The following is a 22,601-nucleotide window of genomic DNA, read 5'->3' as shown; positions in this document are numbered from 1 at the left end:
ATATTCTAGCATCAAGATTTACAAATAAATACGATATTGTTTTACCTTTGAAGACAAAAACCAATGTAAATTTAGTCTCCATACCACTGCACTGGACACTTAAAATGGTTAAGATGGTAACTTTTGTTATGTTTATTTTACCACAATAAAAATAACTTGGGGGGGGGGGTAATGTATACAGACTATAAGGGATACTCTTTAGAAAAGAGGAAGTGCCTTATTCTCATAGCTTGTTCTGTTTTATAAGAATTGTTGTGACAAGGCCATCATTTTCCCCACCCAGATTCCTAGCTGAAGTATTTACAGTGTTTATTTTGGGGGGTGGGGAGAGGATGGGTGCAGTTTCCTATGCTCTATTTATATGTCCTTTCCCAAACAGACAAGACCTTATCGAAGCTCATGGACTTCATTAGCGGAGGAGGATGGTGAAAGTAGTGTTGTGGTGTATGCAAAGTTCAATGTTACCGGTCCTCTGCTAGCTGCTTTCACATGATGGATCATTTCATCTTCATGACAAGCCTCTGAGTGGTGTATTTCACCCAGGCTTACTTGTGCAGTTCAGATCTGCCTCCAGAGCCAGAGGCTCGAGCCGCCGCTGAGAACTGGCCTCAGCTGGTTATACCTCAAGGCTTGATATGATTAGCCAACGACAGTAGATGGGAACTATCGTCTCCTTTTACACATCTTCACCTCCCAGTATGGCCATGAAAGCAATTCACAGAGCAAATTCTGCCGCACATACAAGCATTTAATGGCAAGCAGGCCTAAAAACATCGAACAGCCTTGTTTTGTAGGCTCCAGAACTGTGCTATCTTGCAGGGTAGCCACTAGCCACATGTAGCAGTTATATTTAAAATGAAATTAAAAGTTTATTTTTTTCCGAGTGCTCAATGACCACCTGTAACTAGCGGCTACCTTATTGCATAAGGGAAAAAAAATATTTTCACCATCGCAGAGGTTCTGTTGCCCTGGAGTTCCCTATGCTCTGCCCTTTTGTGAATTTGGGTAACACTCTCAACAAAAGGAAGTTTCATTAGAGGCCGATGGGACGAAATTCTAGCATCAAGACTTAGCTAACTTACTTATCGGGACCAGGTGACAATATTCCATCCAAAGCATCTTAAAACAGCTAACCCAGTGGGAGAACATAAGGATAAGAGGTAGCCTACAGTGTTTTTCTTATATTCTAGAAAATCGGAAAGATGATATCTGAAGTACAAATGAAGAATGAGTGTGAATAGGAGCAGGAAATGTGAATGCCTATTATAAATAGTAATTCAGTATTATTAGAAGGGAACTAGAAGAAAAGCAGAATGGGAACAGGTGAGTCTAGAGTGGGTGTTTTCTGCATCTCTCTGGCCATTTATCCTTAGCCATTATAGAGTTTCCTCCAGTAGACACTCTCTGTGGACCAAAACCTCCCATCCCTGCTCCCCCTCCCACTCGTAAATTATTTACCAATTCAGTGCTTTACATTTCTCTCCAACCTTTCCTTCGCACAGATAAAGCTTTCTCTCCACAGGCCTGAGGCTAAATAAAATTAAGCTACAGGAAGTTCCCCACCTCTGGCTCAGATCTCCCCCAGCATCTGTGAATAGATGCTCTTGTGCGCCTGCACAATGGTCTCTATTCAATTATGAACCACTTTGTGCACGTCGTCTTTTGGAAGATAGCTTGTTACCCAGAATGCATGTGTGGTGGCCTCCTAATTTAGGAACTGGTTAATGAAATGACATTGGTTAATGAAAATGACATTGGCTAATGAAAACTATAGGAAATGTTCACAGCTTTTTCAAATATTTTGAAGATAAAAATAACTGTGCTTAAATTACAAAAAACAATACTAGGTATTATGGAAAATTAGAAGATACAAGACAAAAAGAAGAAATATTTTAAACAAAGACAAAACTTTAAGTGTAGAAATCAGACGACAGGTTGTCAGGAGCTAGTGGTGGGGACATGGTCACTGCTGCAGAGGGACTGAGGGAACAGCCATAATCTCTACCAGCACTGTCCAATAATTGGGCTACAAATGCAAGCCAGTACCTTTTAATTTTCTAATTTTGGTGGTGGTTACCCGACTGTGTACATTTACCAGAACTCATTGACTTGTACACCTAAAAAGAGTGACTTTTACCATGTTAAGTATACTCAATATAAAAAACAAACAAACACAGATTTCTGCTAGCCAAAATGAGCCAATATAGCTTCTTCCCATGAACATTTATTAAAATTATCCCCTTAAAATGAAGCCCAGAAATAGAATTTGGCAATTTAAAAAAGTAAAAAGTAAGAGCTAATTATTTTTAGAGACTTTAGGTGTGTGTGTGTGTGTGTGTGTGTGTGTGTGTGTGTGTGTGTTTCCTACACAGCTTAGTTTAGAAAGGACTGGTGAAAATTTAATTAGTGATGTTTTAAAAAAAGGATTTGCATGTGTTTGACAAGATAAAGATGAGCACAAATTGTTTTGAGAAAGGACCCAATCAATGCTAATTCTAGGAAAGAACTTGTCATTTCTGTTTCATAACCACTTCTCTTGCAATAGCATTAAAAGTCACTTGTCTCGGACTTCCTTCTGCTTCTGTTACATAGCATGCTTTGTAGTAACTACGTTGACAGTCAATCTGTCTAGCTGTAGGCATTTTGGGGGTGTGTATAGGGGGGATGGAGCACATACCTCTTGATAGGAGGAGGTTGTGGAGCAGTTGGTTGTGGGAGAGTAAGTTTAACTTTCAGAACTAAAGCCAGGAGGTATTTTTGGTTGTGGAACAATGTGTCACGGGTTATAAATAATGCCATTTGCCATTTGGCAGCTATTTTGGTGTTTTCTTTTTACACCTAAAAAAAAAAAAAAATTCCATGTTTACATTTTGTCAATACTGACCATACAAATGAATAGGTCTAGGAGAAATAGGTGGAAAGAATAACTTCTAACTAGTCTTAAAGCCCAAATTCCTGGACTGAATATTAAAAAGATAAAATTCATTAGGGTCAGAAAACCAACCCCATAAGTGTTGGCTGGGAAGACACACTGATAGATTATTCCACAACATTCGAGAGGACCAAGTGTGGTGTCCTGGTTTTGAACCTGACAAGCTGCGGAATACATTAAAGAAGTAGGCCCCAGGTTAAGAAGGAGGTAAGCTCTTCGCCTTTTGTTTCTTCTTCTTAGTTCAGTATCCTGCGCTCTAGAAGCAGTTAAGCAAAGTCTGCCCCTTTCAAGATGAATTTTGTCTACCTCAGAGGTGATCAAATTTCATTGTGCATTGAAAATGTAGGTCCCTGTCCCCAGAAATTTCTAGTTTAATAGATAGAAATGGGGCCTAGAATCTGCACCCTCAACATGCCGGTAGACTCCTCCTTGGGAAACACTGATTTAGAACAACCAGTTAGACTTTTATTAGGTTTTCTCTATTATCCGGCACTATGATGAATTCAAATAAAAGGCAGGGCTCCTGTTGTGAACATGCTCACGCAGCTTACAGCACAAAGCAGGCTTCTTGAGTGGGACAGTTGGGATCAAGTGAAGGAACTCAGAGCCCAAGGGCCATGCCACCAAGTGACACAAGGGTATGGGGTGGATTCAGTTTAGTGGAGACGAAACTGGGTGTCTGAGCACTTTGAGGAGGGAGGTAGTGTGAGAACCAAGAGGGAGGATGGCATCACCTGGGGGAGGAGCTTTGTTTTGATATCGGCTGCAGTTTTGGACACTGAGGAACTGTTAACAGGCAAAAAGAAATACGGAAATTAGCAAGAAGACATGAAGGAAATCTCATTGTCAGTGGTTCTTGAATTTGAGCGTGCCCTAGAATCACCTGCAGGACTTGTTCAAGCACAGACTGCTGAGTCCCACCCTCAGAGTTTCCCATTCAGTAGGTCTGGGATGGGGCCTGAGAATTTCCATGTCTAACAAATTCTCAAGTTCTGCTGAGGCTGCTTGGTCTGGGGATCACACTGTGGGACTCACGGCTCTTATTGAATGTATAAACAATCTATAGGTGAGGATAGGAACAGATTGTGGGAGCAAGATGGAGAAGGGGGTGGTCATCCGGGTGTTATGTGACCTACAACTCCTATCACATGGACTTATCTTTTCCCCCTTTTCTTCTGAGATTTGTTTACTTTTAGGGCAGCTGGTCCAACCAAGAATGTTCTGGGGGTGGGGACAGGAATGTGGTCATCGAGAATAATTTGAGAACTACAAGTCTTATATTCAGCATGGAGCCACGGTGCTTTTAAAACTCTGGTCATAATTGTATTTCTCAGATTTTGTAAAGAAAAAATGTAAGAAAGGTATTTCATATTTTAGTACTAATTTTTACTCTAAGGCGTATTAACCCACTGCTCTATGGAAGTCTCAACTCCATAGAACTCATGACCTTAACCCCTCAAACCTGCTCCTCCTCCAGTGCTCTTTATAAACAGCAGCATCATTGGCCCAATTTTTCGTGGCACAGGCTGGGTGTCTTCCTGGACATCATTCCTTCTCTCTCACACTTTCTCCCCGCAACTGGTCAGTCACAAAGCCCGGTCAGTTCCATCTTCTAATACAACCTGTCTACTTTGTCCTCATCATTTTGCCCACCAATTCTCACCTGGACCTTCCCCCATATTCTCTGGCTTCCTTCTGATTCCTCACCTATGTAGGAGCCAGAAAGGTTTTTTTTAAGAAACACAAACTCCATATCAGGTCACCCCTGTGCTTAAGACCCTTCAGTGACAGCCCTGAATAATCTTTAGATTCTTAAAATGGCCCTCATGGGCCCTGCATGACATGGTCCCTGCCAACATCTCCCTCTCTGTTCGTTAACCTCCTGTCCCAGTCACTGTTTCACTGCTTGAACTAAACACATGTAAAACCATGCTCTTTGCTGAGGTGATGCTAGACCTCTGTTCCAAGGGTATCCACAGAGAAGCAGGGGAGAGTGGTGTGGTCCTTAGGAAGTGTTCGTGGGATTAGAAGATGGCGGCCCTGCAGGCAGATGTGGCCCTTGTGCTGGGACAGGCTGGATCTCAGCCTCCACTTGCCAGGGCAGGGCACCCTGTGTGGGACACAACCTGCTTAGCCAGAATGGTGACCCTCACTCGATGTGTCACTTGGTTTGCCTCCAAATGAAAATAGGTCTGTTTGTCCTATTTCGAAGCAGAGTCCTGGACAAGGTTTTGAAATCCCCGGTAGCCTGCTGATGTAGTAATCATTGTAAATATAAAAAGGCTCCTGCCATGAAGCTGTACAAATTGGTTTTTGCGTGACTAGGATATCCTGGATGTGTCTTTCCAAGCCAGCATGTTGCTTGAAAACATATCTGTGCTGCTTAACATACTAGCCCTGTCTCACAGTTGAAGATTAGGAGTAATTTACAACCTAGAATGTGTTTAAATGCTAGCATGTAAGTTTGGAACGGAATACCTAAAGCCAACAGGCTACCGTGGTTTTAGTATGTGGAGGAGGGCCTCCAACTTGTTGGAGTGGCATGACATTCTTTCATCTGACATGTTTGCTCTTGTGAAAATGACTTGAAGTATGTGAGACCTGGCAGGAGAAGAAATGGGAGGAGACCTCATTCTTGGTAGGCATGAGTCATCTTATAAAAATTTAAATCGAGCGTTTTATTAAGCACTTTCATTGTTGGTACAAAACTATTCATCAGTCCTAGATTGCTTTGATGTACATGTTCTATATCCACATATCCTCTGCCAGGATCCTAGCATAAATCTCTCCCTGAGCAAACACTGAGTAAATACCATTATGATAATTTTGCCTTTGATTTGGGGACAGTTTTGTTTCTTGTTTTTCAACTCAATGTTGAATGTTGTTTTTGTCTTTTTAAATCTTTTTTTTTTCAGCTTTATGGATGTGCCAACACATTATATGTGGCAAGGGTAGTATAAGAAAATATGAAATGCAACCAAGCATATGCAATACTTTGTGATTTTAAAACTAATGGACATTCTCTGGAGGTCATTTTTGGGTCTCTCAGTAGGAATCGGATTTGAATCTGGGAGCAAGTAATCGCTCTGTAAATGTTTGTTTTGAAATGGAAATCGCTGAATATGTTGCATCTAATAGGATTAGTGTGTTATGCTCATTGCCAGGTTATAAAAGGCAGCTGTTGAGTGTTGTCACTGAAAAGAATATAACATGTCCAGCAGATCGTTGCCTATAAAACACATTCGTCTATATAGAGCAGTGGCTGGGTTTCTCAGGCCAGTTGCACTCTAAACTCTGCCTCATGGGATGCCCTGTACCTTTGTAATCATGCCCGACTCAGCATCTCGCCACTTGTATTAGTTTGCCAGGGCTGCCATAACAAAGCACCACAAACTGGGTGTCTTTCCAAGAGACTGGAACTCCATAATCAGAGTGTCGGCAGGATTGGAACCTACTGAGGACTTCAAGGGATGGACCTGTTCCAGGCTCCTCTCCTTGGCTTGCAGATGGCTGTCTTCTTTTTCAGATCATCTTCCTTCTGTGCACATTTCTGGGTCCAAATTTCCCCCTTTTTATAAGGAAACTGGTCATATTGGAATACGACTCACCCTAGTGATCCCATTTTAACTTTATTATCTCTGAAAAGAACCTATCTCCAAATAAGGTCACATACAACCTATCTCCAAATAAGGTCACATTCTGGGGTACTGGGGGTTGGGATGTCAACATAGGAATTTTGGGGAGACACAGTTCAGCCCAGTAGAACACATATAGTAGAGCTTCGATACAAATTAACCTCAGAAATCTAGCAATATTCATTTGGGGATCTTCTATAAGTCACCAAAATAAATCTGTAAATTAGCTGAATTTTCACCTCTTTTCCTGACCCAGCAGAGCACCTCATGTTGGCGGTGTTGGTTCTGCAGATAGCAGGGCTCTCTCCCTCACTTATTTCATGAGTCACGAGATCAAAAAGTGTTAAGTGAAATGAAAACAAAGATGAGAGCAGCACCTTTAATAAGGGGACTTCAGTCACTCCCTTCCTATCCAAGTCCATGACCTGTAAAATGCCTAACCTGTTCCAAGTTTCAAGGATTTAAAATATAATAACACGGTGACCCGTGATGTGTTTTTACTTGACACATGTTTTAGTCACACTGTTCTTGCATATCCTTCATTTTCCACATAAGCCTTGTGTAGTTGAGTGGTTTTGACAGCCACAGTTCCAATGCTTTGGTCTGACGGTTTATGCCAAGTGCTGGCAGCTTGTGATGCTGTCCAGTGACCCCTTCAGAGCTGCAGATCCTTGAGCTGAAGGATGTCTTCCTTTTCTCCTCTGGGCCTTTCCAAGTTCCTGAGAGATCAGGCATCTTCCAAACCTCTTCCTCTGAAAAACGCAGGGTCCTGTCATACTTGTCTGCCCCTCTCTGTGTTTTAAGCTGACCTCATGCCCTGTTCCCCAATGTGCCATGTGTTAATGTGGTGGGTATGGATCTTCTTAGGCTTCTGGGTGTTGAGGCACGACTCTAATTTTGTTTCTCTTAGCCTCAGAGACAGGGATGAATGGGATCTTCTCTCCTGTCTCTACTAAGTAAGTCAACTTTTGTCTCCCATCAAGTATATCCTAAAGTGTCAGCAATCTGTTAACAAAACTACCATCACTGTGGAAACAGAATTTAGGGCTGGTTAGATACCACATGACAGCTTCATTATGCCTCTGTGAGCCTGTAACAGTATGGAAGGAGACGAGGTCGAGGTGCTTTCTGACTCTGTGGGAAAGGCCCCCGTAATAGTTACTATTAAGATAAAGTAGGTTATAGTATATATACTAGAGGCCCGGTGCACTGGGGAGCGGAGTCCCTCAACTTGGCCTGCGCCCTCTTGCAGTGCGGGACCCCTCTGGGGATGTCTGCCTGCTGGCTTAGTGAGCCTAACCCGGCAGTTGGACATCCCCCGAGGGGTCCTTAGTGCTGCCTGCTCGCTTGCCAGCTAGCTATGAGCCCGGCTTCTGGCTGAGCGGTGGTCCCCATGGAAGCCCACTGACCACCAGGTGGCAGCTCCTGCATTGAGTGTCTGCCCCCTGGTGGTCAGTGCATGTCATAGTGACCAGTCGTTCTGCCATTCAGTTGATTTGCATATTAGGGTTTTATTATATAGGATTTCCCTAAGACAAAAGGCCAGTTCTCTCTTTTTTCATTAAAAAGCGAACTCTCCTTTCTTTCTGTCCTCCCCCGAGTCTGAGTACCTCGCTGGGTAGCTCAGTTGGTTGGAATGTCATTCCATACACCAAAAGGTTACAGGTTTGATTCCAAGTCAGGGCACATACCTAGGTTGCAGATTCCATCCCTGTTCCGGGAGCATAAGGGAGGCAACCAATCAATGTTTCTCTCTTTATCTCTCTCCTTTCCTCCCTTCCTCCCTCCCTCCCTCTGTCTTCTTCCTTCTTTTCCTAAAATCAATAAACATATTCTTGGGTGAGTATTAAAAAAAGGGTTCTGCATAGCTTTTGGAGGGCTTATCTCTTTTTACTGTCACAGTCCTAGGCACTGATGCCCCAGCTCTCTCAGTGGGGTGAGCACTTAATAAACGGTATTTGCTTTTCTTACGTTTTTTCTTCCCTGTTTCTCCACCTCCTCCCTTCTTTTTTTCTTTCTTTCCTTTTTATGTCCTTATCATCATTGTTGTTGTTTTTAGCATAATTTGTAGGGTAGGAGAGGTCTGTCATGAGAAAGTATTTATGGAACCAATGAAGGATGCTGAGCTCTGGACTTCATATAGAGCAGAAGGTAAGCGTAAAAGGCCCACACACGATGTTCTCAGTTGGTATCTGGCAGAGACAGAAAATGTAGTTGCTTGGAGCCGATATTTATGGAGCCCTTAAAATGGACCAGGCATATGCAAGGCACCTCACACACATTTTCTCAAACCATTTTCTGAACTCTGCAAACTCAAAAGAGCTGCTCCCTTACATTGAAAAGATTGTAGCTCTAAAATAAACCGTGGGGCTGTAATATATAGCGTAGGAATCTAGTTAATAATACTGTAATACAACTTTGTATAGTGAAAGTTTCTAGACTTATCGTGGAATCACTTGTAAGGTATATAAATGTCAAATCACTTTACGTTGTGCACTTGAAACTAATTTAATATTGTATGTCATCTATAATTTTTAAATAAGTAAATTAATTACAAAGAAAAGATTACAATCCTGTGCTCTGACTTATAGGAGCACAGAAATTGAGGGAGGACATAAAGGATTTCTGTCACTCTTGTGTTAACTAATATTCTATGGAATTTTTCTTATACTCTGATCAATGGCTATCTCTCTGTCTTTGTTTTCAGAACCATTTGTTTGTTTTTCACCCACCCCTCCTTTTTTAAGGTAAAATTGACATACAACATTTTATTAGTTTCAAGTGTACAACATAATGATTTGATATTTGTATCTATTATGAATTGATCACCACAATAAGTGAAGTTAACATTTATCACCATACAGAGTTACACAACTATTTTTTCTTGTGATGAAAACTTTAGTGATACTTTAAACAATAAAGAATTTTTTAAAAAAGAAAAAAAACAAAGTTTTACTCTGTTAATGACTTTCAAATATGCAATACAGTGTTCTTAACTATAGTCACATGATGTATATTACATCTCCAGGACTTCTTTCTTTTATAACTGGAAGTACCTTTTGACCCTCTTTACCCATTTTGCCATCATCATTCCTCTCCTTCCCCTGCCCCCCACCTCTGGCAACCACCAATCTATTCTCTATGTCTATGAGCCAGTTTTTATTTGTTTGTTTGTTTGTTCGGATTCCACATATAAGTGAGAACATATGGTATTTGTCTTTGTCTTATTTCACTTAGCATAGTGCCCTCAGTGTCCACTGATGTTGTTATAAATGACAAAATTTCATTCTGTTTATGGCAAAATAATATGCCACTGCAGGTTGTTTTCCTTTATTAGCTATTGTAAGTAGTGCTGCAGTGAACACAGGGGTGCATATATCTTTGGATTTAGTGTTTTTGTTGTTTTCACATAAATATTCAGAAGTGGAATTGCTGGATCATATGTAATTCTATTTTTAATTTTTTGAGGAAACTCTATTCTGTTTTTCATAGTGGCTGTATCATTTACATTCCCACCAACAGAGCACAAGGGTCTCATTTTCTCTCTATCCTCACCAACATGTTATTTTTTGTCTTTTGGTAAGTCATTTTCACAGGTATGAGATGATAGCTCATTGTGGTTTTGATTTGCATTTCCCTGATGATTAGTGATGTTGGGCATCCTTTCATGTATGAGTTGGTCACCCATATGTTTTCTTTAAAATAATGCCTATTCAGGTCCTCTGTCCATTTTTTGATCAAGTTGTTCATTTGCTATTGAGGTGTATGAATATTTTTAAAATATATTTTGGATACTAACCCTTTATCAGATATATGATTTGCAAATATTTTCTTCCATTGCATCGGTTGCTTTTTCATTTTATTGATGGTTTCTTTTGCTTTGCAAAACCTTTTGTTTTTGTTTTTGTTTTTTTGTTAGTGTAGTCCCACTTGTTTGTTTTGTTGCCTAGAGGAATTGTTTCAATCCAATTTTTTGGCCTTATTTACAAAATATTATGGATTCAATTCCACAAGTACATATTGAAAACCCCATTGATGCACATTTAGGGTGTTATAATTCTGTTTTTGTTTGAATCTCTTCTCTGTCACTTTGCAGCCATGCAACCTCTTCAAGTGATGATGACTCTTTGATGACATTTTTTTGGTGCTAGGATATCCCAAATTGCAGTAGGGATCAGGAGAAATAGCATGTGGGGATCACTCATTTTAACGTGTAATTGTGAAGAGTCAGAGCTAGATCTGTAACTTATAAAGGGTGAAGAGAAGGATTTGGGAGTTGTTTTTTGTTTCTGGCTGGGAAAATTAGGGCCAAAAGATTTTCAACATATTATTCATGGAACAGAAGGAAACTGAGGATTACTTTGTGATTGAAGATATAAAAGAATGAGGGAGTCATTGTTTAAAAGGCTGGGATGAAATCAAGAATAAGGATGAAAAGTTTTGGCAGAAGACTGTGATCCTGGAATAGGCAAGTAAGTGTACGTAGAAATTTTAGCTAGAGGAGAGCTCTCAGGATTCTCTGTATGGTAGGCTAAGAAGTAATCTACTGAGATTAAGGGTCTGCACGAATAGGAATAGATTAGGGGAGAATTTTATAGGAATTTTTAGAGACAGCCATTATGAGGAATGTGATAGGGAGGGAACTAATGATGAATAAAAGGATTGTTGAGTAACATGAAGTGCTCAGTCAAGGTTGAAGTTAGATATCAGGCATTTGAAGTGGAGCCAACCCCACTTTCTCTTGCAGTGCTTGGTACAGCTGAATCAAGACATAGCAAGAAGTTTCATAAGGAAAAATACACTTTTAATACTAAGTAACTTCTTAACAGAAGGAAGGACTTGAGGCATCCTGAAATTAAGATAATTCACAGACATTCAATGCATATGGTGTAAGCAGCAAAAATGTAAAAGCCAAGTATATTATTCCCTGGCGTGTTTCTAAACTCAAGCACCATGTTAAGTAGAATTTGTGCCCCCATCACTTAGAATATCTAACTTTGGGGGTGCCACTTGAAAATAAGACAGATGCTATCCTTGGCTAGGAAAGTTATGTCTCCTGCAGGTGGTCTCACGTAATCAGGTCCGTGAGATGGACTTTATTGGAGAACAAATGCAGAAATTGGCGGATGGTCGCTGGAATGGAAACTCCTCAGTGCCTGGAATAGTTTCTGGCACCTGGTGGGCAAATGATAGATATTGAATATATACATATGAATAAATTTATCCATGTCATTTTGAAGCACTAGTCCTACCAGATATGGTAAAATATGGAAAGTGCTGATTACATTGGCTATTTGGTAGTCTTGCCCCAGTCATTCAGCATATCAGTAGAATAAAAGCAAGCTTTCAAATTCATGTCAAAACAATGCAACATATTTACTGGCTCTACTTTTCTTCAGCCCCCTCCCTCCCCCCGCCCCCAATCCCTCTCCTAAAAGCTATGGGATACCAGGACTTTTATTCAAGTGAAAACAAAATCTAGGTTGATGATCTAAGACCTAAAAGAACCAAACAAGTCCATTATTGCACTGTTGTTTCATATGCAGCACTACCTAGCATGTTTGGTGGCGATTAATGAATAATTTTGTTGGTGGTTATTCATTTATTCTTCAGTCCTTTGCCGAGCACCATGTCCTGAGCTAAGCTTGGCATAGAAGCGATTAAAAGTGGGGCCTTCATTCTTTAAAAGCTCAGTGTGATAGAGACAACATCCCATGGACCCAAGCTAAGGGAGCCCACCTTCCAGAGACATACCTTTTCCCTCACCAGGTATAGTAATTTGGTAGAGATAAGCCATGCTTCCACATGTACCTGATAATAGAGTTTCATTTTGTTTTTAAAGTGTTATGAGAGTTCGTAATGCTGTTTGTGGTAATGGGTTTGGCTTGGGTATTCTGCCATGACATACAGCTTTCACGGGCAAGATCCAGCTATTTCATTATGCCTTACTGTACAGGATGGCAGGTGATGACTCTCCGTGGGTGATAATTTTATAATTCTTCTTGCTTCCTTTCTTCGGTGGATGGAGGCAGTACTGTTATGCCTGGGGCTGGGGCTGGGTAGTCAGTTGCCTTAGTAAATGGCCACTCCATCCTTCTGTGGAGTAGGCCACAGCCCTTGAGTCATTTCTTGTTCCCAAGCACTATATCAAATTCCGTTAGCTTTTCCACCAAAATATATACAAGGTGATACGAATGTTGATATGTGTTACATAGGTGTGTGCATTCATCAGAACTCATCACATTGTACAGTTAAGACCTGTGCATTTCACTCTATGTAAATTCTTCCTTTCCCCTTCCTCCTTCCCTCCCTCCCTCCCTCACTCCCTCCCTCCCTCCCTCCCTCCCTCTCTCCCTCCCTCCCTCCCTCCCTCCTTCCTTCCTCTCTCCCTCCCTCCTTTCCTCTCCCCCTCCCTCCCTCCCTCCCTCCCTCCCTCCCTTCTTCTCTCAGTACTAAGTACATAAAGCCCTCCCTCCCACTGGGCCTTTGTATTGGCTGTTGTTTTCCACATGACTTTCTCCCTCACCTCTTCCAGGGCTTTGCTCAATGTCACTTTATCAGTGGGGCCTTCCCTGGCTATCACAGTAAAATTGTAACTCCTGCTGTTTTCTTTCTGCACAAAGAGCCAGCACAGCGTAAAATTAAGATCATGGGCCCTGGAGTCCGCCTGTCTGGCTTCAAATCCATTTTCCAGCTGCTGTATGTCTTGGGTGCCCTGTCTGTGCCTCTGATTTATCACCTATAAAATAGGAGTAAATATTGTGTCAATGGGGTTATTGTGAGGATTCACTGAATCAATACATGAAAAGCACTTAAAAACAGAGCCTGGTCCATAGTAAGCTAATGTTAATCCTCCTGCCTTGCTTTGTTTACCATATTATGTGTCACCGGGTCACCTACTGTATATTTAAATATATATATTTACTTGTTTATGGTTTCTTGACTTTAGAGCAACAACTTTTAATTTTCTTTCTCTTCTTTTTCTTTCCTGTTATATCCTCATCGCTTGGACCTGGTGTATACTAGTAATAGATACTCAAGAAATGTTTAGTCAGGGGGTGAATAGCGAATAGGAGAGGGGTCTGTGCACTTCGAGAGGCAATGGGATGGGTTGGGACAGGAGTTGGCAAACTTTTGCTGCCAAGGGCCAGATAGTAAATATTTTGGGCTTTGAGGGTTTTAACTACTCAAATCTGCAAATAGCGTGAAAGCGGCCACTGATGATAATAATGAATGACTGTGACTCTCTTCTAATGAAACTTTATTTCCAAGAACGGGCAGTGAGCCAGATTTGGCCTGTGGGCTGCAGTTTGCCACCGCCTGGGTTGGGAAATAATTTTTGGCCTTGCTTTCCTGGTTCTCATCACCCCTTCCTTAAGCACATCTCCTGCAGCCAAGGCCAGCCATTCAGAACTGAAATATAAATGACTTGAAAAGCATCGTTACCTATTATTACCTGGGTCTGTACTCATTAATTGTACAGAATTTCCATGGCTTTTAAGACTTTAATAGTGAATAACAATGTCAGGGATGTATTTTGTATTTCAACTGGAAAATTTCAGGGCTCTGGCTTTTATTTTGTGCCTCCCCCCCCCCCCCCCCCCCCGCCCCCCAACAGCTGAAAACATATCTCTACTGATGATGGTGGCCAGAAACATGTATGCTATAAAAGCAAAAAACGTTGACATTCCACTTACTGCACAGCCACAAGTGTAACTAACACCCAGTGGAAAGAGAAAGCAACAGAAATTACCCACTAGACGACAGTTTCTTTTTTAAAATCATTATAAAATCTTATTCCTCCACAAAACTGTCCGCTCGCCCACAGTTTTTCTCACTCTTCCCAGTCAATTTGGTATGCTGGCAAGATTCTTCCATTTTCAAACATCGCATGTTTTGGGCTATGCTGTATGAATGCCAAATGATGAAAACTTAGCACAAAATACGTAGCCTTTATTGCTGTAATGGAAACAAAGTGGATCAGAAATTGGCACTGTGCGGGTGCTGTGCTGCCTTGTAATTAGACGTATAGTAGTTCAAGTGTATGGCTGCCATTGCTGTTAATTTTATACAACCAGAAATCTTGGTTTCACTTCTGAATTTAACCGTATGTCATCGTGTCAGTGCTAACAGTTTTCTACTTGCCATTTCATTATTTTTATCATTTGACGTGTGTGCCGAGAGAACAAATCTGAACCACACTCCCCAGTTCTTGGGGCTCTCACTCCCTGCGTTGCCCCTTCTCTCTCCATCCAGGGTCCGTGGCTGCAGCGTCCAATCCCGGTGCTTGTGCACACACTTGCTCCCAACACACACATGCAGGGGCCTCCAGAGCAGTGCTCCTCCAGCCATCTCTGCTGAAGGACCAGTTTCTTCTTTTGCTTTTCTTTTTTCTTTTCTTTTCTTTCTTTTTTATTGATTTCAGAGAGGAAGAGCGAGGGAGAGAGGGAGGGAGGGAGGGAGGGAAGGTGGAAGGGAGGGAGAGATGAGAGAGAATCATGGATCAGCTTCCTCCTGCACGTCCCACACTGGGGATTTAGCCCACAACGCAGGCAGGTGACCTGACCAGGAATCGAACCATGACCTCCTGGATCATAGGTCGACACTCAACCACTGCGCCACGCCAGCCAGGCTTGTTTTGTTTTTCAATCTATCATGGATTGATTCTTTCTGTAAAACCCAATTTTTTTTTAAAAAAATGGCTAGGCCAGAAAAATTTGTCATATAATTGGATATCACAGAAAGGTCAGGTTGTTATAAAATATTCTAAATACTTCTTCTCAATTTCTGGACTTACCACATAGTGGACCAGTACCAGCGGGTGGACGAACACCAGCTCACAGACGCATTTTAAATATATTTTTATTGATTTTTTACAGAGAGGAAGGGAGAGGGATAGAGAGTTAGAAACATCGATGAGAGAGAAACATCCATCAGCTGCCTCCTGCACACCCCGCACAGGGGATGTGCCCACAACCAAGGTACATGCCCTTGACTGGAATCGAACCCGGGACCCTTCAGTCCGCAGACCGACTCTCTATCCACTGAGCCAGACCGGTTAGGGCACAGACCGCATTTTAAATAGCATGACTTTAGAGCAGCCTTTTTCAAATGCTTTTGACACAGTATAAGATATACTTTCTTGTATGTGCTGCAAGACATACATATCCATGTCCACATGAACGCACACATTCTGAAAACACTGGGATGTCAGCTACCTAAAGGCAGAAACGGTTTTCTTTTTTTGCTTGTTGTCTTCGCTGTTCTATCTCTAGTGCCTGGCACAGGGTAGGCCTTTCATACTTACTGCATGCAGATGTGTATATGTAACAGAATCAAAAGTTTCTCAGAACAGTACTTAACCTTTTCTTCCTGTAAGACACTCTTATGTTGTCTGTTTTGCTAAATAAATGTAGATTGCAGTCTACTAAATTTATTTCACTTCCTTCTAATCTTAGGGTCATGACCCATGACTTATAAAACACTCGTGTAGAGGCTGCTTATATGTAGGCAACTTGTCCTTCCCCTCCTTTCCAGAGCCTGGAGTAGCTCTCCCGTACCCCTGCCCTCCGTACCCCTTACTTCAGTCTGGGTCCCAACAGCCCAGAACTGCTTACCTCTTAGCCAGCTAAGCCTGGGTTAGTAGACTTAGGTAGGGTACTGGGAGCCAGATGGAGTCTACAGATTTTTTTAAGAACAAAGAAGAGATGGGTGGGGGTTAGGGGTAGAGTGGTTTGAAAAATTAGAAGTTAAAACCTGCTCAGGCCCCCTGATGCTCCTCCATCATATTGGGAGCTAAGTTTGCAAACCCTTAGGATTGACATCGTTCCGAAGGAGCACAGTGAATTGGGTTCACCCAAGTCTTGAACAGTATAAAAATTCCTCCTGTGAGATTATAGATAGAAAGGGTAAGAGCAATGATCAAATTTATCCACATTTATCTTAAAAGTTAAGATGAGGAGATAGGTTTCTGGCTTATGCAGTTAAGAGGGAGGTCACACTGTGGGCCAAAACAGGGGCTGTGGGGGCTGGAATAGTTATGACATAAAAGTGTGTGTGTGTGTGTGTGTGTGTAGCCCCCGGAGCGGAGCACCGCGCTGCAAGCCTTTGATGTCCTCCACATGAGGTCCTGGGCTCAGAGATCACACACAGCCTCTGTTTTCACGGAGCTCACAGCTTAATCAAGGAGACAGATACTGTTAAATTAAGGCTCTTCTTGGAGGTTGGTCATCCTAGTCAGGGCAAAGGAGCTGTGTGATTAATACCTACTGACTTCAATGAGAAGCACGCTTGGGAACAACATGAGTTTTGGTCTCAAATCTTACTTCCTGAGTTACCTTGGACAAATTTAAAACTTTGTGCAGCCATAGTACCAACAACAGTAGATTGGGAGACGGGGGACATTCTTTCGATGTATCACAGTATCTTCAGACTTACTGATATTTAATACATATCAGTTTTTCAAATAGCAGCAACATCCTCTTATTCAAAAAGTGAAAGATCTTGGCTTATTGTATGAACTTTTGTATCAACTCCTTTCTGGTTGTCATTCCTAAATATTAATGGCATGCAGATGAAAAGCTCATTTCCTTTCATCTTCCCCCATTTTCCCATGCTGCTCCATTTATTTTAGTACTTCCCAGCTTTGCCCCATCATTTTTGTTGCTCTTTATGTTAGTGAGCAAGAGAAGTAACTTTTACTAATACACGGTCATTTATACTCCCCTTTTTATGGCCTGCCTTACAATTCTCTGTGAGAGGCTGTTCTATTTTCTGAGTATGTTTGTGTTTATGCAGGTGATTAATATAACAAGTATTTTCTTATTTGGTTTGTAAATATTTGCTGAGTCTTTGGTATGCTTGAAGTTATGATAGAAAAAAATAAAAATATTTAAGACAGCATGTCATGATGTAGGGTGTTTGAAAATCCTGTTGTCTAAAGATATGAATGGAAAAATGAAATATTTTATTATGGAAAATCTCAAATATATGAAAATTAGGTAGAATAAGCTAATGTTACCCCATATACTTATCCCTCACCTTCAACAATGATCAAATCATGGCTAATCTTATTTCATCTATATCTTTACCCTATTCTATTCTCCTTTATTATTTTAAAGCAAATTCCACATATTGTATTATTTCATTCATAAATATTTTACTAATCATCTCCAAAAATAAGAGCTCTTACAAAAAGAACTATTAAAACTTCAAAATTAAAATAATTCCTTAATATCACTAAATACAGTCAATGTTCAAATTCCCAGTTATATCATCAATATTTTACTTAATAGAGGCCTGGTGCATGAAATTTGTGCACAGGGGCAGGGGGCCCCTCAGCCCTGCCTGCACCCTCTCCAATCCAGTACCCCTCGGTCAGACATCCTTCTCGCAATTCAGGACCGCTGGCTCCTAACTGCTCACCTGCTTGCCTGCTTGATCACCCCAACCACTCTGCCTGCCTGCCTGATCGCCCCTAACTGCTCCCCCCTGCCAGCCTGATTGGTCCTAACTGCTCCTCCCACTGGCCTGATCTCCCCTAACTGCTCTCCCCTGCTGGCCTGATAGCCTCTAACTACTCTCTCCTGCTGGCCTGATTGCCCCAACCGCCTCTGTCTTGGCCCCCGTCACCGTGGCTTTGTCCGGAAGGAAGTCTAGAAGATGTCCGGTCTATCTGGTCTAATTAGCATATTACCCTTTTATTAGTATAGATTTTACAGTTTGACAAACTTTTTAATGTGCTGTAATATTAGATATCACCCCTGCTGCTAATATCCCCATCGTTTTTTATTTCAGCACTTGGTCTGTCCCTTGATCCCCAGTTCTTAACATGTTTTTTTTTTTTCACATGACTCTGAATTAATTTTACTGGGATGTTAGAGCAGATTGAAGGTGAAAGGATTTGGACTAACACAGTGGGGAGGAGAAAGTATGTGATGACAGATACATAGCAGACAACAAGAAAGCAAGGAGGATTGCTTAAGAATCTAAACATGTTGCAGACATCAGGACTTAGTGGAAGTTTCAAGGGAGGATTTTTCAGGTTAAAACATAATTGCTTCTTCAGAGCTGTGATTCTTGGATCAAAAGTAAGAAGCGGGGACTGGGGAGAGGAGCTCTGCCCTTGTTTACCTTGGTAGCCAGTTCCAACCTCATCTGGATGGGGCGTGTGTCCCAGGAGGAAAAATGGCCTCTTTAGTCCTGGGATGGAGTGTGCTGTAGAATCACATGAACAGATTGTAAAAACCCAGGTTGGTGGGGCCCAAGGATGTACATTCTAACTAACTCCCAGGTGATGCTGCTGCTGGCCCGGGAACCACAGCTTGATAACCACTGATAGTCCTTCCTACTCCCTGTTGGTCTTTCCATTTTTAAGACATTTTATCTTTCCTATTGCTGCATACATGGGAACCCATTGTGTAATTGATTTAACATCCCTAGTGAGCATCTTTGGGGAAAAATTGGTGAAAAACCTGTGGGTGATTTATATGAAAATATATTGTTTTTATAATGATCATATGATAATATGGTGCTTCACCAGCCTAGTGGAATGGATGTAAACATGCTTTCATTTTTCTTTTTTTCAAAATGCCATCAGCTTATTGGTCTAGTTAAGGATTACTTTAGTTTATTTTTTTAAGTTTGTTTTTTATCGTTGACAGTGTCCCCTATCCCCCCCTCCATCTCCCACTGCATGGAACATTCTTTCTTTCAATGAAGGATTTTTTTTTTCCTCTTAAGTGTCTTAATCTCAGTGAATTGTATCCATCTCGCGGCACAAAATTAGAAGTTCTCTTTCAAACCTTAACATTCTACCTAAGGAAAGCTGAGAAGAAAGCTAGAACAAATGTCATTCTCACCAAAGTTTAAAACAGACTTTGTAATTTTCTCACAGCCTGTCTCTCTTTCTTTTTTCACAGAGAGACTGGGCGGCTAGCCTGACCTAAAACATCAGTTAGTCAGCAACTCTGCAAAAAATTGTGTTTTTTCTGCCAAACCTTTAGCCACCACACCCATTGCTGGAACTTTCCCTGATATTTTACCCCATTCAAATATGCTCTAAACGGGTCCTAACGAAGCTTGAAATATACCCCAAACTTGCTTCTGTTGGGTCTCTTTTTGTCCCTTACTCTATATGAATAGTATGTGAATATTATTCCCAGGTTCTTATTTTTCTAAGACTATTCTAAACTTATTTTTAATTAAGTCATGGGAATAGGAAACCACTAGATGGAGGACTCCTACAAACAGAGCTGGTCTTCTCTGTTCACATCACACAAGTAAGGGTTTTCTCAGGTTTGAACCCTGACCTTTAACCCAAACGGAATTCCTTTGTTGTGGTGGTTGTATTTTCTGGTACCTTTTCCTTCAGCAAGTCATTCAAAGAAGTATATATTAGTTATTTAGAATCCAGAAATCAATTTTCTATTATCTGGGAATCATTAGATGTTGAAGTTTTAATTTTCTAAATGGTTTTCTCCATCCAAAAGACCAAATTATAATCAGCATGTCTCTGGGTAAACAAAAAATTAGAACAAAGGGACCTGGATATTCTGTCTTTTATTTTCGGACCTCAGATCTGAACTTGGATTATTCATTATCCTTGATTTGTGATGTATTGTCACTATAAGTCCATGCATTTCCTCCATTATATCATTCATCTACTTATTTAGTTAATTTTTTAAAATACAATTTTATTTTTAATTTCTAACAAGCATCTTCATTCCTAGTTTTAAAAATTTGAGGTGAAATTTCCATATATTGAAATGCACACATCTTAAATGTATAGTTTGATGAATTTGACAAATGTATAAACTTGTGTAACTAATACTTCAATCAACATATTAAACAGGAGGTTCCCCAATACCTCCTTTAATCATTTGCCACTTCCTACAGATAACTATTGTTCTACTTTCTATCACCATAGATTGCCCGTTCTTGAGTTTCATATAAAAGGAATCATACAGTACCTAGTCATTTATGTCTGGCTTCTTTTGCTCAACATACTGTTGCATGTATGTATCAACAGTTCAGTCTTTTTTATTGTGGAGTAATATTTCATTGTATTGGAATAACATTCCATTGCATTAAGTATGTGAGAACGCACAGGGGAAATCTTCCTCTCAGACGTGTTTTTGAGGATATAGGACAATCTCTTTAAGAGCATAGTATTTTCCGACGCCCTTTTATTTAGCCTTTCTATTTTTGAAAATACTTTGACCCATTCATGATGATTGGCATAGTTTTATCAACACAGATGCTCACTCAGTTAGGCGGACTCTAAAATACCTCAGGCCATTGGCAAGTCTGAGTTTTAATATATATGGAAATTCTATTCTTAGTGTTAGTGCTTCACCACTTCAGGCTTCTGTTCTTATTCTCTGTAATCCTTTAAAGCCCATTTGGAATTTATTGAGACTTATTTTGTGGCCTTGAGTACATGGCCCATCATGGTGATCATAACTTGGACTTGAAATGTATATTCTGCATTTAAGTGTTTTGTTCTATAAATTGAATTAGGTCGAGATGGTTACATTTTCACCACCCTAAAAAGTAATCCTGCCCTAACAGGTTTGGCTCAGTGGATAGAGTGTCGGTCCACAGACTGAAGGGTCCCGGGTTCGATTCTGGTCAAGGGCACATACCTTGGTTGCAGGCTAGATCCCCGTTGGGGCATATGCAGGAGGCAACCAATGGATGTATCTCCCTCATATCAATGTTTCTTTCTCTCTCTCTCTCTCTCTCTCTCTCTCTCTCTCTCCCCCCCCCCCCCCCCCCCCCGCCCCTTCACTCTCTCTAAAAATCAATGGAAAATATCCTCGGGTGAGGATTAACAACAAAAGTAATTCTGTACGCTTTAGTTATCACCCACCTTTTCCATATTACATACATATTTATTATGTTTACTGTCTGTCCTCTCCTTATTGTTACATGTAGTGAATTATGTGATAAATATAGAGATCAAGAGTAAACATTTTTTAAGTTTTTTAACAGTGAAATATTGTCATCATAGTTTTATGTTATTAAACAAAGGATTGGGCCCTAAAGAATTGGAAATGTTTTTAAAAAATTGATTCTTTTCTGCTTTGAAAATTATGGCCTAGATTCTTATACCTCCATGTCGTAGTATTTGAAAGGTTCTGGACAGAACAGAGAAGTAGATAATTACCTGTCATACTTGGAAGTGTTTCGTGCCCTACACAAATCATAGTTGCTAGCAAAGAAAATCAATCCTTGCTTTTATAAATTGGTGGGGCAGTGAGAGCTTTTTCATTGTGAGCTTTACTTTGTTTTATTAGCATTTCCCATGTTTATTGCTGAGCTGACGTGTGTCCCTTTCTATATATCTCATGATATCTAGAGTGCTTTGAAGTGCAACTTTTAAAATGAAGGTAATGCAAGCCACTTAATTATATGAAAGTAAAGGACTGAAGGCTGTTCAGCTTAATCCTTTATGTTCTCAGTTTTCACGTTTTAAGTTTTCCAGCCTGAAGTGTGATTATTAAATCTGTGCCCCACCTCGCTGGACGAGCTAAATATGCGAGTAAGTTTTTGAGAGCTACCTAGGCTCATATCCTGGCTTGTTAACCACCTGAATTCTGGTCACTGTAAATGCACGCCTTAGGTATTTTCGTGCTGTAGTATTTCCACATCACATGGTAGAGATATTTTATACCTTCTGAGGTAAGTAAAGTTCTGGGAAACTCTTAGATGAAATCTATAAAAACTATAAAAACGAAGTAATATTTCACAATGATTAAATGGCATATTATTAAAATGAATGTACATAAGAACTGATCCAACAAGCTTTTTATCAGAACTGTGAATGTGTTTGTAAAAATAAAGTGGTGAGATCTGGCTGCCTGGAAACAAAGGGCAAAGGTTTCTATTAAACAACATACCCTTCATTTCCCAGGTATTTGTTACACCACAGTATCTGCAAAGTCGCAGAAGCCTTATTTAGGCCTATTGGGAAAATTTGTATGCTACTTAGTCTGGCACCTGAAATGCGTTAATTAATATTGAAAACCACG

The 22,601-nt window shown here is 40.6% G+C and overlaps 1 protein-coding gene across 12 annotated transcripts in view; it reads left to right on the top strand.

Annotated features, from left to right (window-relative positions):
• PPFIBP1 (PPFIA binding protein 1) overlaps positions 1-22,601 on the top strand; it is a 167,851-nt gene that overhangs the window by 80,774 nt on the left and 64,476 nt on the right. The window lies entirely within an intron of this gene.

This window comes from Myotis myotis, unplaced genomic scaffold, assembly GCF_014108235.1.
Source record: "Myotis myotis isolate mMyoMyo1 unplaced genomic scaffold, mMyoMyo1.p scaffold_m19_p_3, whole genome shotgun sequence".
Taxonomy (NCBI): Eukaryota; Metazoa; Chordata; class Mammalia; order Chiroptera; family Vespertilionidae; genus Myotis; species Myotis myotis.
This window is presented reverse-complemented; position numbering and strand designations above follow the sequence as displayed.